This window comes from Notolepis coatsorum, assembly GCF_963971535.1.
Source record: "Notolepis coatsorum genome assembly, chromosome: 1".
NCBI lineage: Eukaryota > Metazoa > Chordata > Actinopteri > Aulopiformes > Paralepididae > Notolepis > Notolepis coatsorum.
This window is the reverse complement of record NC_140165.1, coordinates 212,239,610-212,254,801: the sequence shown is the minus strand read 5'-3', so window position 1 is coordinate 212,254,801 and position 15,192 is coordinate 212,239,610.

Below are 15,192 nucleotides of genomic sequence, written 5' to 3'. Positions count from 1 at the left end.
TGCCTAAAATACATACCTAAGTAAATGGAATATTGCTCCACTTCTACAAGGCCATTTGCATATTCTAGGGACATCTATGGACGTCAGTGAATGTATTCCCAGTGTCAGAAATATTGTGTCTATTACTAGGCTTGCTTAAATTGTGATGAAACTAAGGATAATATGAATTATGATTTTTCTTTGCATCTTTGACAGTGAATAACACCATGCTAAAAATGACCAGACATGAAAACTGCCACTGATCTCGTTCAGTACCTAAGGAAATTAATAAAGGGAAGATGATTAAACAGAAGGTTTTGTAGATACAGTACTGAATTCTCCCATCCGGACCAATGTCATTTGAAATATTATTATAGAATATAGAATAGCAGGCTTATAAATTACCTTATTATAGCCAATTCGCACATTTATGGATTGTGCCAAATCTTATATTTCAAATGCCCGAGTTCAATTCGAATTTTGTATCACCAGGTGTGCATAAGAACAGATAATGAAATCTACTGTATGTACAGTAGCTTTTTTATTTTTGCCAGGGTGGCACCATTTTGAAACTAATTACAAGTCTAATTGTTGCTACATGCTAAAATAGGGAAGATAAACTAACTGTGCTTCAATATATACCAATAATGTTAAGTTTTGTGGTTTATTATCCCGAGTAATAAGTAAAAAAATTCATACAAGTAAGAAGTTCTCTCTCTCTTTCGTGTATCATCAGATGGCCAACTCCGTGTCCAGCTTCTGAGAGCGGGCTGTAGAGGGGGCAGCCGGTGATTATATCTCGGCAGTCTGTTCAGGCTCGCCACACTCGCATGCCGCACTGTCCGTGAGGCCGCACTTCTTCATGGAAGACTTGAAGCGCCCGACTCCAGTGCGTAGATGGTTCAGCGAGGTCCATAGATGGCATGGCAAATCGTCTCCTTTTACACCACCTCCTGGTTCTTGGATGTATCGCTGGATACGGGAGGGCCCAGCCGACTCCCATGATCGTTTCCAGGATGCTGCCAGCCAGGCGTCTCTGGACAAGTCCTCAGATATAGACTGTAGCACAGGGGTGGGTTTTAGGCAACCAGTTACTGTCTGTCTGCTGTTGATGACAGTATCTACCTTGTTGACGTGGGGACTTCTGCTCCAGACACGGGCGCAGTATTCTGCTACGGGCAGTAAGAAGTAATTTGCTTGAAACCCCATAGAGGCCTTTGGGAATTGTCGTTCGGAAAAATGCCAAAGCTCATCGAAAGCTCTCGGTGTCCTCCTCAAAACTACAATTCCCAACGTTAAAAATTTCCAAAATGGTTGACTTTCGCAAACTAAACAACACCAAAACGAAAATCTATCTAATAACACTTTAACCTATTGGTATGTTTATGTTTATGTTTATTTAGGATCCCCATTAGCTTTTGCACTTGACAAAAGCTATTCATCCTGGGGTCCGGCACACACAACGATACAACAATATTCAATACATTACATCATTATCAACATCAACATCAATTACATCCTCAATTACATCATTATCAATATCAGTTAGGATGATATTGTACAAGATATTTATTAGTAAAAAGTATTCAAATAAAATAATTAAAATCAAATAAATAGTGCTTCCTGAGCAGCACTCACTGCCATCAACTTAAATACAACTAACAGTCAATTGGTTTTCACCGCTATGCCATAAGGGCTCAGTGCATGCTCGTTAGTAGATGGCACTTTAACTTCCTCTTAAAGGTGGCCTTGGATTCTAAACTAACGTATTGATTATAATATACATTATAACTGCTGTTGTGACATGGTTATGATGTTTATACGTGAATACGTTTGAAAAATAAAACAATACTTTTGTCAAACAGTCTGGAGAGATTGATTTATGACGTGATGTCATTTGCGGTCCGCCGATGGGCCGCACAGGTGGAAGAGGTTAAGACCAAATGTCTGCTTGTTTGTTAATTGTCAGGTGTATGTGTATGTTTGTGTGTCTGTGTGTGTGTGTGTGTGTGTGTGTGTGTGTGTGTGTGTGTGTGTGTGTGTGTGTGTGTGTGTGTGTGTGTGTGTGTGTGTGTGTGTGTGTGTGTGTGTGTGTGTGTGTGTGTGTGTGTGTGTGTGTGTGTGTGTGTGTGTAAGGAGGGCCAAACGAGACGCTGGCTAGGCTAGGTGAAGTGTCAAACCTGGCTATAAAGTATGTGTCAGCCTCAGTATATTATCCAGACAGCCTTGCCCAGGACTGTGTTCCTACTTGAGGGGGTTATCTCAGCAGTACACCCGCTTGGCGGATCTCTTGGCATGCGTCAGAAAAAACAGTGGGGAAATTATATTCAGAACTTTTAATCAGCTTGATTAAAATTATTCAGACAACTAAAAGTTGCTATTAGCTGCTTTGTATATTTGATCATGTTGCTTTTGTGCCAGAAGCAAAAAACTAGTTCTCATTCTTGTCATGCTGCACTATTTTAGTAGTCGTTCACCCATTTTTATCTAGGTGAAAACTTTGACTTTTCAGAGTAAAATTCACTGAAAGTATTGCATGGGGCAGTATTTTATTTAAATGAACACGCACACACACACACACAAATCTCTCGCGAATGGTAATATAGTAAATTCCAATAATATCCCACGTACACATTCAGAAACCTACTTGAACAGATAAAAAAGGCCTTCTTCATGGAACTTGAAAATGAGGTCTCTGTGAAGTACTGCCTCTCCCAGACCGTCAATGGTCCAACGAGAGCTTGGGGACTCCACTCATATAAAAGCCTGCTGAGTCAGGCCCCGGGATCCAGTATGCAGGTCGTCAGAGGAGGACAGAGTACAAGGGGGGAGGGGGGAGCGGTGAGTACCTCCTTGACCAGGTCGAGGCAGGTGGGTGAACTCGCTTTGTACCGTTTGCTTTGAACAAGGCTCGGTCACATCTGCCAGATTCATGCTCTGTTGGGCATCGGGGTGTGACACAGGTGTGCCCCCTCCTCCTGCCCACCTCCTACGGTAGTTATTTTACCCACTAGGGTCTCGCTGAAGGGGCAGCCAAGCATGCCATGCGGCAGGTTATAGATGACACCTCTCCAGAGAAAAGTGTTTTCATATAATAGATAATTAACAAGCGAATAGTAAGCATGTCGTCTCCCCCACCAGTGATGTACCTCCCCCCCCCCCCCCCCTGGGGGTCATTCAGTGACAACTATTTCAATGTGGTAGTCATTTTGGAGAAAGCTGATCCCATACCAGAGGGGCAACTTCACCCTGAAGAGCCTTTATGAGGCATGAGGTTGGCTGCTTCACTGTGCCTAATAAGGCATTTGCATTGTAAATACACATTTCAAAAATTTTAACACATTCCGTGCCAAACCCGAGATAAGTCGTGTTAACTCGCCATGCGTTGGAAGCCAGACCTGAGATATCTCGGGTTTTGGTAGTTTTTTCTTTTATTCGATATTTTTATTCATTATTCATCCATTGACCTCGGTGTTGCCATAGGAAAGGATTTTGAGATCGCCAAAGTGCAATACCGGCCGCATCCTGCCAGATGGCAGTGTCGCCCACCCTTCGAAACCTTATATCTCACCCTGTGTTACGGTTAAATCCCTCCGGGCGCTATATTTAGACAGAGCCGAGTAAATCGCTTCATCCGACCAAGCTATCTATTGGCTGCATGTTAGCCTAGCTTAGCACAATGAATGGAATCGGACATGGCCGGTTAGCCAAGGCATTGTTCAAGTAACACCGCTCCCCAAGGCTCACCGGCCATGTCCGCTTCCATTCATTGTGCTAAGCTAGGCTAACATGCAGCCAGATAGCTTTCTACTGAACGCACAGAGAAGAAACTGGTATCTATCTTCTTGTCTCTCTCTGGAGAAGATGGTAAGCTAATTTCCCAAAATGTTGGCGTGTTCCTTTAATTAATGAACAGAAACAAAAATGCACATTGTTGCTTTAAGGGGCAAAGACGTTGCCATAGGCTTTCATTGTGTGTCAGTGGAAGAACAGCGAGAGAGGCTTGGCTGAAAGGTAGCATCAGAGCTGGAGATCCCTGTTAAGAACGCTTTATTAAGCTCACTAATGAGGTGGAAGAGAGCAAGCCTCGTGAAAGCATCCAGACGGCCAGGCCAATGTGCCTAGAGATAAATGAGCCCTGATATGAGGGTCAGGCTGTGTAAATGTGTTGGCATTTACAAAGTGAGAGGTAGATGTCGGTCTCCGCAGGCAGACAGGAGCACTTAGCGGCAGCACATCAAAGCAAGTAGTCTAATTAGTAGTCAAACTCACTTACAAACTAGTAGTTAGAGGTAACTATAATATCGCATCGGACTGTATGGTTCATACTGCATGATACAGTCAACATCATCATGCGGTATCAGTATTGCAGCTAAGACCAGGGCTGTTTGATATATATATCGTCATATCAAACAGCCCTGGGAACAGGACTCAGCCACAATCGAGATGGAGGGGTACTACCTCTGTCATTTGGTCGCGGTCCGGATAGAAGGAGTCTGATACTGACCAGAATACTGTACGTTTGCCACAGAACGTGTTCCTCACGTTAGACTCAACCAACCTCTTCAACCACCTACAGACGGACCAGGAGAGGCGGTAGAGGGAGAGACAAACAATGGGAGCTACATAGGCGGGCAAATTCCATTTTGTTCTCATCTGTTCAATATCACTTACAAATAAAAGGAGAAGAGATAAAGTACTTTTCATTTGTATTTAGATTAGGGCTGTCAGTTTATCGCGTTAATTAGATTAATTAATTACACATCAAATTATCGCGTTATGAAAATTAACTCAAAATGTATTAAAAAATATATATTTTTTTTTTATCTCATTCATTCCATAAGAAAGTAGAATACACATTTACAGACTTTCTTTTAATATGGTCCATTTGCATGTTCTTGTTATCTGATTCTAGGGACATCTATGGATCTCAGGGAATGTATTCCCAGTGTCAGAAATACTGTATCTGTTACTAGGCTTGAGTAAATTGTAATGAACCAAATGAGAATATCAATACATTTCTTTTTTATCTTTGACTGTGAATAACACCATGCTAAAATTGACCAGACCTGAAAAATCTTAATTAATAAATGGAATATGATTAAACAGAATGTTTTGTATACAGTACTGAATCCGGACACATGCAATTTGAAATATGATTATATAATATAGAATATTAATTAGATTAATTAATTACAAATCCTGTAATTAATTAGATTACTTTTTTTAATCACCTGACAGCACTAATTTAGATCACATGATTATCAAAAAGTAGTCATGAGGCATGTGGTTATTTAGTCAAATCTTTCATAAAATGTACATAAAACGTACTTTATTGTGATAGCGTATGTATTATTACCACATGAACACAGGTAAGCATGCAGTACTGCTCATGCTCTACACTTTACAAGTTGAGTGAGTAATAAGTAACACCAACAGATAATCTCACTACCATGCATGCTATGCGTATTTGATCAATAAACCTGACCTCACTTGACTATTCAGTCACCTATACTGTCCAAAAGGATTAACCCTTGTGTGGTGTCCAGGTCTGTTTGACCAGTCGTCAGTGTTTACTAAAAGATAAATGATACAATGAATTACAAGACTCATTGGCTTTGGTTCGTATTATGTACTGTACATGTATGTGTAGCCTAGTTGGTGCAAAGTAAATTATTTTATTCGGAAAGTGCATTCAGACACAGAAAGGCAGATCCTCAGTATTGGCATGCAGTCCTTCATTTATTTATTTATTTTTAAACTTAATTTTTTATTTTCATTTTTGATTTACAAACATACAGGTACAAAATACAAAATACACAGACAAAATTTACAATACTATTAAACAGACAGAAACAATAAAGAAAAAAATATAATATCAAAAAGAAAACTGAAATAAAAGACAGGGTGTGACATGGGTTCATTGGTCATTTCTATCTTTAAATTTTTTATTTACATTTCAATTTATTTTCTTGTTTCCTTTTCATCCTTCTGTGATGTCGTTCCTTTTCTTCCTATATTCCTCCCACTTTTCCCATTTTGACTCAAATTTCTCCTCTTGCAGCCTCAGCATATGCGTGATTCACTCCATTACCTGTATCCCCTCTATTATCTCTGTCCATTGTTCCTTCGTCTGTGCTTCTACCCTGTACCACAGCTTAGTCAGTGCTTTCTTGGCTGCTACTAATAGTATCTTAATCAAATATGTGTCTTCTCCCTGAATGTCTTTCTATGACAAGTTCCCTAGGTATAGTACTAGACCTGTCTGGGGTATTTCATATCCTACTATTTCATTTATTATCTCTCCTATCTCTTCCCAATAGTTTCTTATTTTCTGACATCCCCAGAATATGTGTGTGTGGTTCGCTACTTCTTGTCCACATTTTCTCCAACATGGTTTATGTGCTGGTGTGTAATTGCCCTGTATTTCTGGCCTTATAAAGAATATAATTATGTTTTTCCACCCAAACTCCCTCCATATCCTTGATCCTGTGGTTGATTGTTGTATATTACATGTGTTATACCATTCCTCGTCTGTTATCTCTATGTCTAACTCTTTCTCCCACTTTTCTTTTACATACAAGGTTGTAATTCCCTTACTGTCCATTATTGCCTGATATAGTGCTGATATAACCCTCCCCTTCCTTCCTTCATATGATTTTACCATTATTCTAATTACCCCATTCTGTTATTTGTCTCCGTCTTGTTTTATTTCTTTGTTATAGTAATCTCTAATCTGTAAATATCTAAAGTGGTCTCTAGTGGTATTCTCTAGTCCGAATCTTTCTTAAAATTTTTGTAGAGTCTGCATCTCCCCTCCTTCTATCATTGTACATATTGCTGTTATACCCCCCCCCGTTCCAATCTTTTGAACCCATGGTCGTCTATCCCTGGTTTGAATTTGTTGTTGTGTGTTATCCATCTCAGTATCTTGGATTCTTTTTCTAGCTTGTATTTCTTTACTATTGTGTTCCATACGTTTATAGTGAATTTGGTAATTGGGTCTAGTAGTTGTTCCTGTCTTCTGAACAGCTCCCTATCTCCTATTAGTGCCTGCACTTCGAATCCCTCTCTTTTGGTTTCTATATCTTTCCATTTGGCTTCATAATTCACATTGCACCAGCATGCTACTGTCCTAAGCTGTGCTGCATAGTAATAGCCTTCTAAACTGGGTACTGCCATTCATCCTTTCTCCTTTGGTAGTTGTAGAGTCACATATCTGATCCTTGGTCTTCCCCCCCCCCCAAATGAATCTTGCCAACAGCCAATATCCAACGCTATCCACAAACACACATGGAAAAAATTGCGACAAAGGTGCCCAGAGGGTTAAATATAGGGGTGCGTCACCTTGTTTGTAGAGCTATATCTATATTCTATATTATAAACAATGCCATGCATACGTTCGCGCGTTATCCTGTGGTGAATATAAGTATAGTTTAGGAGTCATCCGGGATAATAAAAAGTGAGTTATAGGGCGCTACGTGTATTCTACTATAAGCGTTGGCGTTTCTTGCCTGGACATGCTACTATTTCCAAATCAAATGTATATAATAGGTATTATGTTTTTTATTGTTTGTTTTGTTTTTTATGTTTTTTATTATTATGTTTCATCATGAATGCATGAAAGGGGGGGGGGGGGTCGTTTTTTTATGCTTTGATGGCCAGTAACGGCATTCGTGTTGAACACTACAGACGCTGATCAGCTGGATCGATATCAAAACTTTGTTGGATCAAGCTGAAATTGATGTCAGATAGTCCTTACCTTTGGTCGGGGGTATTCCAAAAATAATATTCCAATTGTCTGATCTCGATTTCAAGTATTGGTGTCCATCTGGTCCTGGACATAATTTGGCACAACTTATGGAACGAGTGTGCCAGATGCGTTTCGAAGTGGTCGGATGAAGCGTATCTGGCTAAAAACACTTGAGTAAAAGTAAAAAAGTTTCTACTTTTAAATGTACTTAAGTACTAAAAAGTTAAAGTTAAAACTTTGTTTTATTGCAAGGGATAGACCAGGGGTCTCAAACTCATTCCATCGTGGGCCAAGTTTTCATTTTAACTACACATTGCACCAGGTGAGTTAGTTGAAGAGGTGAGCCAATTAGTGAACTCATCAGGTTAGAAAGAGAAAATTTCATGGAGATAGGGCCATGGGTGCTTGTCTTGTCCGTCCACGCCGACCGTTTCGTCCTCTTCATCACTCGTACTATCGTTTGTGGCCATCTTCTGTAGCTTGTCAATCTGATAGCAGGTGTTTAATCAAAGATCCCCGCTTTCTAGTCTTGCACAAGGACCAATCAGCATGGGTATAGGCGGGTTCATTTTCCATTGATAGGGGATTTGATTGGCTGTTTTTAAATAAAGTGCGGCCGCAGGATTAATAACGTTAACACATTCCCGGCCCACCACGTATACGTGTTTGGGAGCCGACACTTGACCACGTATTACGTGATAAGCTTGTTTTTGTTTTTATTCCATTTTAATATCCCGGATGTTGTCACAGAGCTGTATTTTGGCTGGAAAAGGCCTATTGGAACTCTGAAAGTACAGTACCGGCCAGATCTTGGTATTGGCGCTGTCTCTATAATGCAGTTTCCCCTGTTGCAGACCGGGTGTCACTTTTCTTTCGCTCCGGGTTAGCTTTTCTGTTAGCCTAAAGCTATGGCTTCACCAGATCACCTGGAATACTTTTTGCGACGCCGAATTCAGTATGCAGTAAAGGAATATAGCATCAGCCAATGGACATATCGATCTACCAGATGGCGATCAAATAACTGGGAAATTATTTTTGGAATCCAACCGGCCACAGGTAAGAACGATTTGACGTCAATTTCAGTCTGATCGGGCCTTGTTCTCATAGCCATCCACCCGGTCAGTGTATGATGTTGCAATAACGAATGCCGTTATTGGTAATCAATAATCAGAAACGACTTCCCCCGCCCCCCATTCATGGTGGAACATGATACCGATCATATGCATTTAGATTTTTAACTCTAGCTTGTGTAGGGCCGAAACGCCAATCGATTTAACCTTATTAGCTTAGCGCCCTATAACTAGCTTTGTAGGAATTACCCCAGACCATTTCGGTATATAGTTCATATTCACGACGCTATAAAACGGGAACATATTGATGAAAAAATTCTTTCTTTATGGCATATTGAAGGGAAGGTTTATACTGTCGTACATGTCTGAAATGTAATTGAGTAAAAGTACAAGTATACAAACCTAATAATACTCAAGTAAAGTACAAATCCCCCAAAACAGTACTTAAGTATTGTAACGAAGTACAATTACTCAAGTACTTTACACCCCTGCCACTGCCTGCGGCTGTGTTTAGAGTTTGGAAAGCGCAGACAAATCCCTATAGGTAGTGAGACCCATGCTTCACACTGCCTGTGGCTGTGTTCAGAGTTTGGAAAGGGAAGCGCAGACAAATCCCAATAGGTAGTGAACATGACAATCATTATTAGAACAACAGTCAACAACAACATAATACTGCAGCAGTGATGGAAATAAAAGTCCTGGCTATTGGACAACAAATATCTTCTAAACATGGATATAGGCTAGTCCCCCGGTGGACACATCAAACATCCTTACATGAAAAGATGCCATGTTCATTGTGCAATATCTTTTGATCTTCCTTTTGTTGCATGGATGCAGGTCATTTGATAAATCTATTTCTATGCATTACTCACTGTTGAACACATTGTTTACCATAATCACAGAGTAGGATTCATGCAGATTTTGATTGAGGGCCATGAGTCAATCAAAGCAGGAAGGCGAGGAACCGTTGACGGGGAATGGGAGAGTATTTAATCGGGGGGAAAGGCACGTTGTGTTCGGCCATAATTCATAATGCATACTGCCACTTCTCCTCTCCTAATGTTGTCATTTCACTTCAGATAATTTCCCAATCTCGCCTCTCTTTGACAATCAGGCATGAAAATTACCGTTACACACACACACACACACATCCGGGCCATTTATGATAATAACTAATGAGCGCGGTGCCGTGTGGCCACTCAACACAGAGACTTAGCCTGTCATTATTATCAGGAACAACTACCCCCCCCCCCCCCCCCCCCCCCTGGCACGGAGGGGCGGGAGGTCTTCACAACAGGAGGCTGCGGTGTGGTTGAGGAGTCGTGTGTTGTTGTGTCAGTAGGGGCCAAATGACAACACGGAGCCCCGCTCCCACTCAGCCTCCATCACCGTGGTCTCTTGCCTCCTCCTGATCCGGCGGCCTTTAGATCACTGTCCATTGTGAAATAAACTGGACTAAGGAACAAAATCCTGTAATTATTGTACTTTGCTTCTACGACAAACATCACAACCAGTCAAATTAAAAACCCAATCAATTCACCCCACAGGGATGCCCACTGTTCCAATTCCCTTTCGCCCCACAAGATGAAAGACATCCCTGCTGGAGATAAGACAGGCAAATTACCGGAGCTCAGCGACAGGCTTCTTTTTTTTTTATGTTACGAAGGCTCTGTGGATTATATTAGAACGTAAAGGTAAATGACTCCAGAGGTTCCACTAATCCAAGCCTGTGGTCCAAAGTAAACACAACCCACCTACCTGCAATATGGATTACTTTATCTAAGCCCATCTTTCTCCTAATTGAATCCTGCCTATTCGGCCCAAACTGATTGACGGGTCAATCTGAGTCCTGCATCTCTTTGCCTATAGTTCCATAGCCAAATGTTTATCTACAGCTCATCCTTACGGATTATCTACCCCTGAATCAGTCTGGCTCACAAAGTCTCTCACAAATCACACACCTCTATATGAAAGCCGCGCTGAAACGAGCCAAGATACAGTATGCGGTGTCTCGCGAAAACGTTACCATAATTTTAAAGTTAAATACATAAATACTTAATAATAACAATACAATCATAATAACAACAATAATAATAATAATAATAATAATAATAATAATAATAATAATAATAATAATAATAATAATAATAATAATAATAATAATAATAATAATAATAATAATAATAATAATAATAATAATAATAATAATAATAATAATAATAATAATAATAATAATAATAATAATAATAAAAGAAATGTTAGGTAGTGTGATATTGAATAGCCAATCCCTATGTTTGGAAAATATCCTTCCGTCTCTCGAGTCTCACTCAGTAGACACAGGTTAACTACAAGTAGAAAACCAATTTCATTGAGAATGACGTGAAAGCAGGACAGGAAACCCAATCATTGCAAATGTAATGTTCAAATGTAACCACTTAGAAAGCCTCTCCTAACCCTTTCAGGTATAATTTATTTTCAAATATTTTTTCTCTCAGCCCTACCTTGAAATTCTATCGCTCCACAAGCCCCAGATGACCGTGACCCATTGTTGCATCATCATTACGATGTTCAGTTTTCAGAATTCCATCTCACGTATTGAGATTGCGCTGGGAGGACTGAAAAAGCCTCTCAGACAGAACACACAGTCAGGAAGGCATTTAAGTAAACACATTCACCTTAATAAAGGACTGCATGCAAACACTGAGCATCTGCTTTTGTGCGTCTGAGTGCACTTTCCGAATGAAAGAATTTACTTTGCACCAACTGGGCTACACTTCACCGAGCGCGCTTTGAAAAACATCCGACACACGCATAAAAAAATATAAAGAAAACACATAGAATTGTTTTGTCATTTCAATGGCTATGTTTCCCTAAAACCCAATTCATTCAGCCTTGTCTTCCAACTTATCCATGCAGAATGCCAGGTTGGGGATTGACTGGGGAGATTTATACAACACGTCTGTCTGTCTCTGCAAGGCTACGCCTGCCGCCCGTCTCCTCCTCGGAGACAAAGACGCATGTTCTTGCCCTTCATCATGAAGCACGGATCACTTGCACGCCAAATACAACAGGCAATCTCTCTCTCTCTCTCTCTCTCTCTCTCTCTCTCTCTCTCTCTCTCTCGCTCTCTCTCTCTCTCTCTCTCTCTCTCTGTATGTCTCTCTGTGTGTGTCTCTCTGTCTCTATCTCACTCTTTACCTTTCGCTCCCTGTCTCCCTCGCCCCCCCCCCCCCCTCCCTATGTTATTGTGATGGCCATGATTGGTGCACTTAATTACCTGTGGCAGAGTCATTAGTTGGACATCCTTAGTGAAGCATGCTGCAGCAAGGCACATCCATTAATCTAGAGGGCGGAAGCCACAATGCATTACGACCCCCCCCCCATTAAGAAGTTATCGTGACCATCGGCCCATTTTGTGAAAGGTGGTATATAATGTAATACTGTAGTTGCGAATACCATCATTGACATACCTGAAAGTGCCCCTTCATGCCATTAATTAAGGAGCCTGACTGAATGTGGGTTCACCGTTTACACTCATGCTGCGCTAGACAACGCTGGACAACGAGTTAGCTTGGCCGCCTGAGCCGTGACCAGGTAATGCTTTTTAGTAATTGATGTTTGCCTGAAGCCTAACATCTCCCTTGGCTAGAGGGGGATTCCCATTTGGCTGACAGGTAGATGTTTTGATTTGGGGACTCGTGGTCGATCCAACCATGGGTGATTATAATATATACTTTCATCATATACGCACAAGTAGGCGGGATAGAGAGAAAAAATACTGGGAGTATCTCAAACCTGCTTGTGAATTTGAAGGTCAAAATTGTACACTCATTTCCATAAATCTTTGATTTAGAATTGGGATTGTGACACCCCTACTTCATACACATGCACACACACACACACACACACACACACACACACACACACACACACACACACACACACACACACACACACACACACACACACACACACACACACACACACACACACACACACACACACACACACACACACACACACACACACACACACACACACACACACACACACACACACACACACAATAATCTGAGGAAAGGCTGACACAATTTTGACACAAGATTAATATCTTAGCCTGCCTTCTATATGATTGATTGATTGATATATATATATATATTGTTTGTGTCTTACATACATATGCCCAGCCCATAGACCAAGATGGCCACAAAAAAACATAATGACAAGCTGTAAACAATTTACTGTAAACAAGAGGAATTCATATAAAATTATATAGGATACAGTTCTGTCTCAAGTGCCATGCCTTCTCCAAAAACCCTGCAAAACTGAAAATCTCCTCCACAAAAAAAAACTCAACATACAACTCTCAATAACTATAAATTGTCACCTTGCTTTATGCACTATCACCTGTAGCTATAGGCACAATTTTAAAGTATATTTATGCCTGCTGAAAACGTACATGATATACCTTACATACGTTGTTAGAAACTCAAATTATTTTGAATGCAAAGTGGAAATGACATTTGACAGAGAAAACGCTGAACAACATCTCAAGAGAGAAGGAAGGGGGAGGACTGCTACGCCACATGGAGACACTGCATTATGTACAAGTGGAGCTTTCTTCCTGCAGGTTATGGAACTCATCTTCACACATGCTTCCTCAGTCCTTAACACTGCCAACCAGATTAGGGACAGAAATGCTGCTGCTATGTGCAGATATTTCAGTCGTATTTTAATAACTATATAATATTTCCATATGAAAGTGTGATCTTTCAGCCATGGCAGGCAAAATTACAATAGTTAACGATCATGAATATTTAATAATGGACCATCAAATCAAATCAAATCCATTAAATAAGATGTACATTGGTTTCATCTTATCTTCCATCAGAATGTTCAAAACTCATTTTCCCCGCCTGTTCACCGGCAAAACAAACAGGCAGAAGCATCATATCCAATAGGCCTGGACTATCTGGATTATGATGCTTGCTGTTATGAGATCGATTTGTCTGTGGAAATGCAAATACATGGAAGGAAGATAAACATCATCGCTGCCGGATTACCTCTCTCTCTCTCTCTCTCTCTCTCTCTCTCTCTCTCTCTCTCTCTCTCTCTCTCTACTCTCTCTCTCTCTCTCTCTCTCTCTTTCTCTCCCTCTCTCTCTCTCGCTCTCTCTCTCTCTCTCTCTCTCTCTCTCTCTCTGTCTCTCTCTCTCTCTCTCTCTCTCTCTCTGTCTCTCTCTCTCGCTTGAGTCGCTAAGGCTCAATCAAGACGGATCACCTCCAATGATGGCTTCTAGAAATGACAAATGGCAACAGCGGGAAGATGATGCGAGCTTGTGCTTCATCATCAGCTGTACAGAGGAGGCCAGTCTTCATCATCAGCTGTTGGCCAGAGGAGGCCAGTCTTCATCATCAGCTGTACAGAGGAGGCCAGTGTTCATCATCAGCTGTACAGAGGAGGCCAGTCTTCATCATCAGCTGTACAGAGGAGGCCAGTGTTCATCATCAGCTATACAGAGGAGGCCCGTCTTCATCATCAGCTGTACAGAGGAGGCCAGTCTTCATCATCAGCTGTACAGAGGAGGCCAGTGTTCATCATCAGCTGTACAGAGGAGGCCAGTGTTCATCATCAGCTGTACAGAGGAGGCCAGTCTTCATCATCAGCTGTACAGAGGAGGCCAGTGTTTATTAGCTGTACAGAGGAGGCCAGTGTTCATCATCAGCTATACAGAGGAGGCCCGTCTTCATCATCAGCTGTACAGAGGAGGCCAGTGTTCATCATCAGCTGTACAGAGGAGGCCAGTGTTCATCATCAGCTGTACAGAGGAGGCCAGTGTTCATCATCAGCTGTACAGAGGAGGCCAGTGTTTATTAGCTGTACATGGCCAGAGGAAGTATTCAGAGCCGGAAACCTTTTATAAAATATTTTTTAGTCTGCATCTTTCTGGCAGTCCACGTAGAATTGGGTCCAAAATGCATTACGGCTTTATGGCCCATGGAATGGGTTCTTAAGTCATCTTCCTTCCTACATTAAAAAAATCTGTTTCTACATGTTTTATGATTGGATAGAGGGAGGCTGAACTGTAATGAGAACAGATAGCCTGGAGAGGATTGTGAGCTTTTAAGTGGTCAAATTGGCTGAGGGGGTTGTGCACAAAGTGGTCCACTGTATGTATGAAAGCTTTATTCTGTAAACAATAGACCCTCTGACAACTGATCATAATTACTGTCATGATGAAGCAACGACTACCGTGGGCTGGTTCCCAAGGTAACAACAGTTCAAAGAGAACAGATAGTTTAGTCAGCATGAATCTAATGTGAACACGGCCTTACCTCTCTTCCCTATAGCCTCTATTGATGAAAAAAAATAACGTGAGGAGATGGAGTC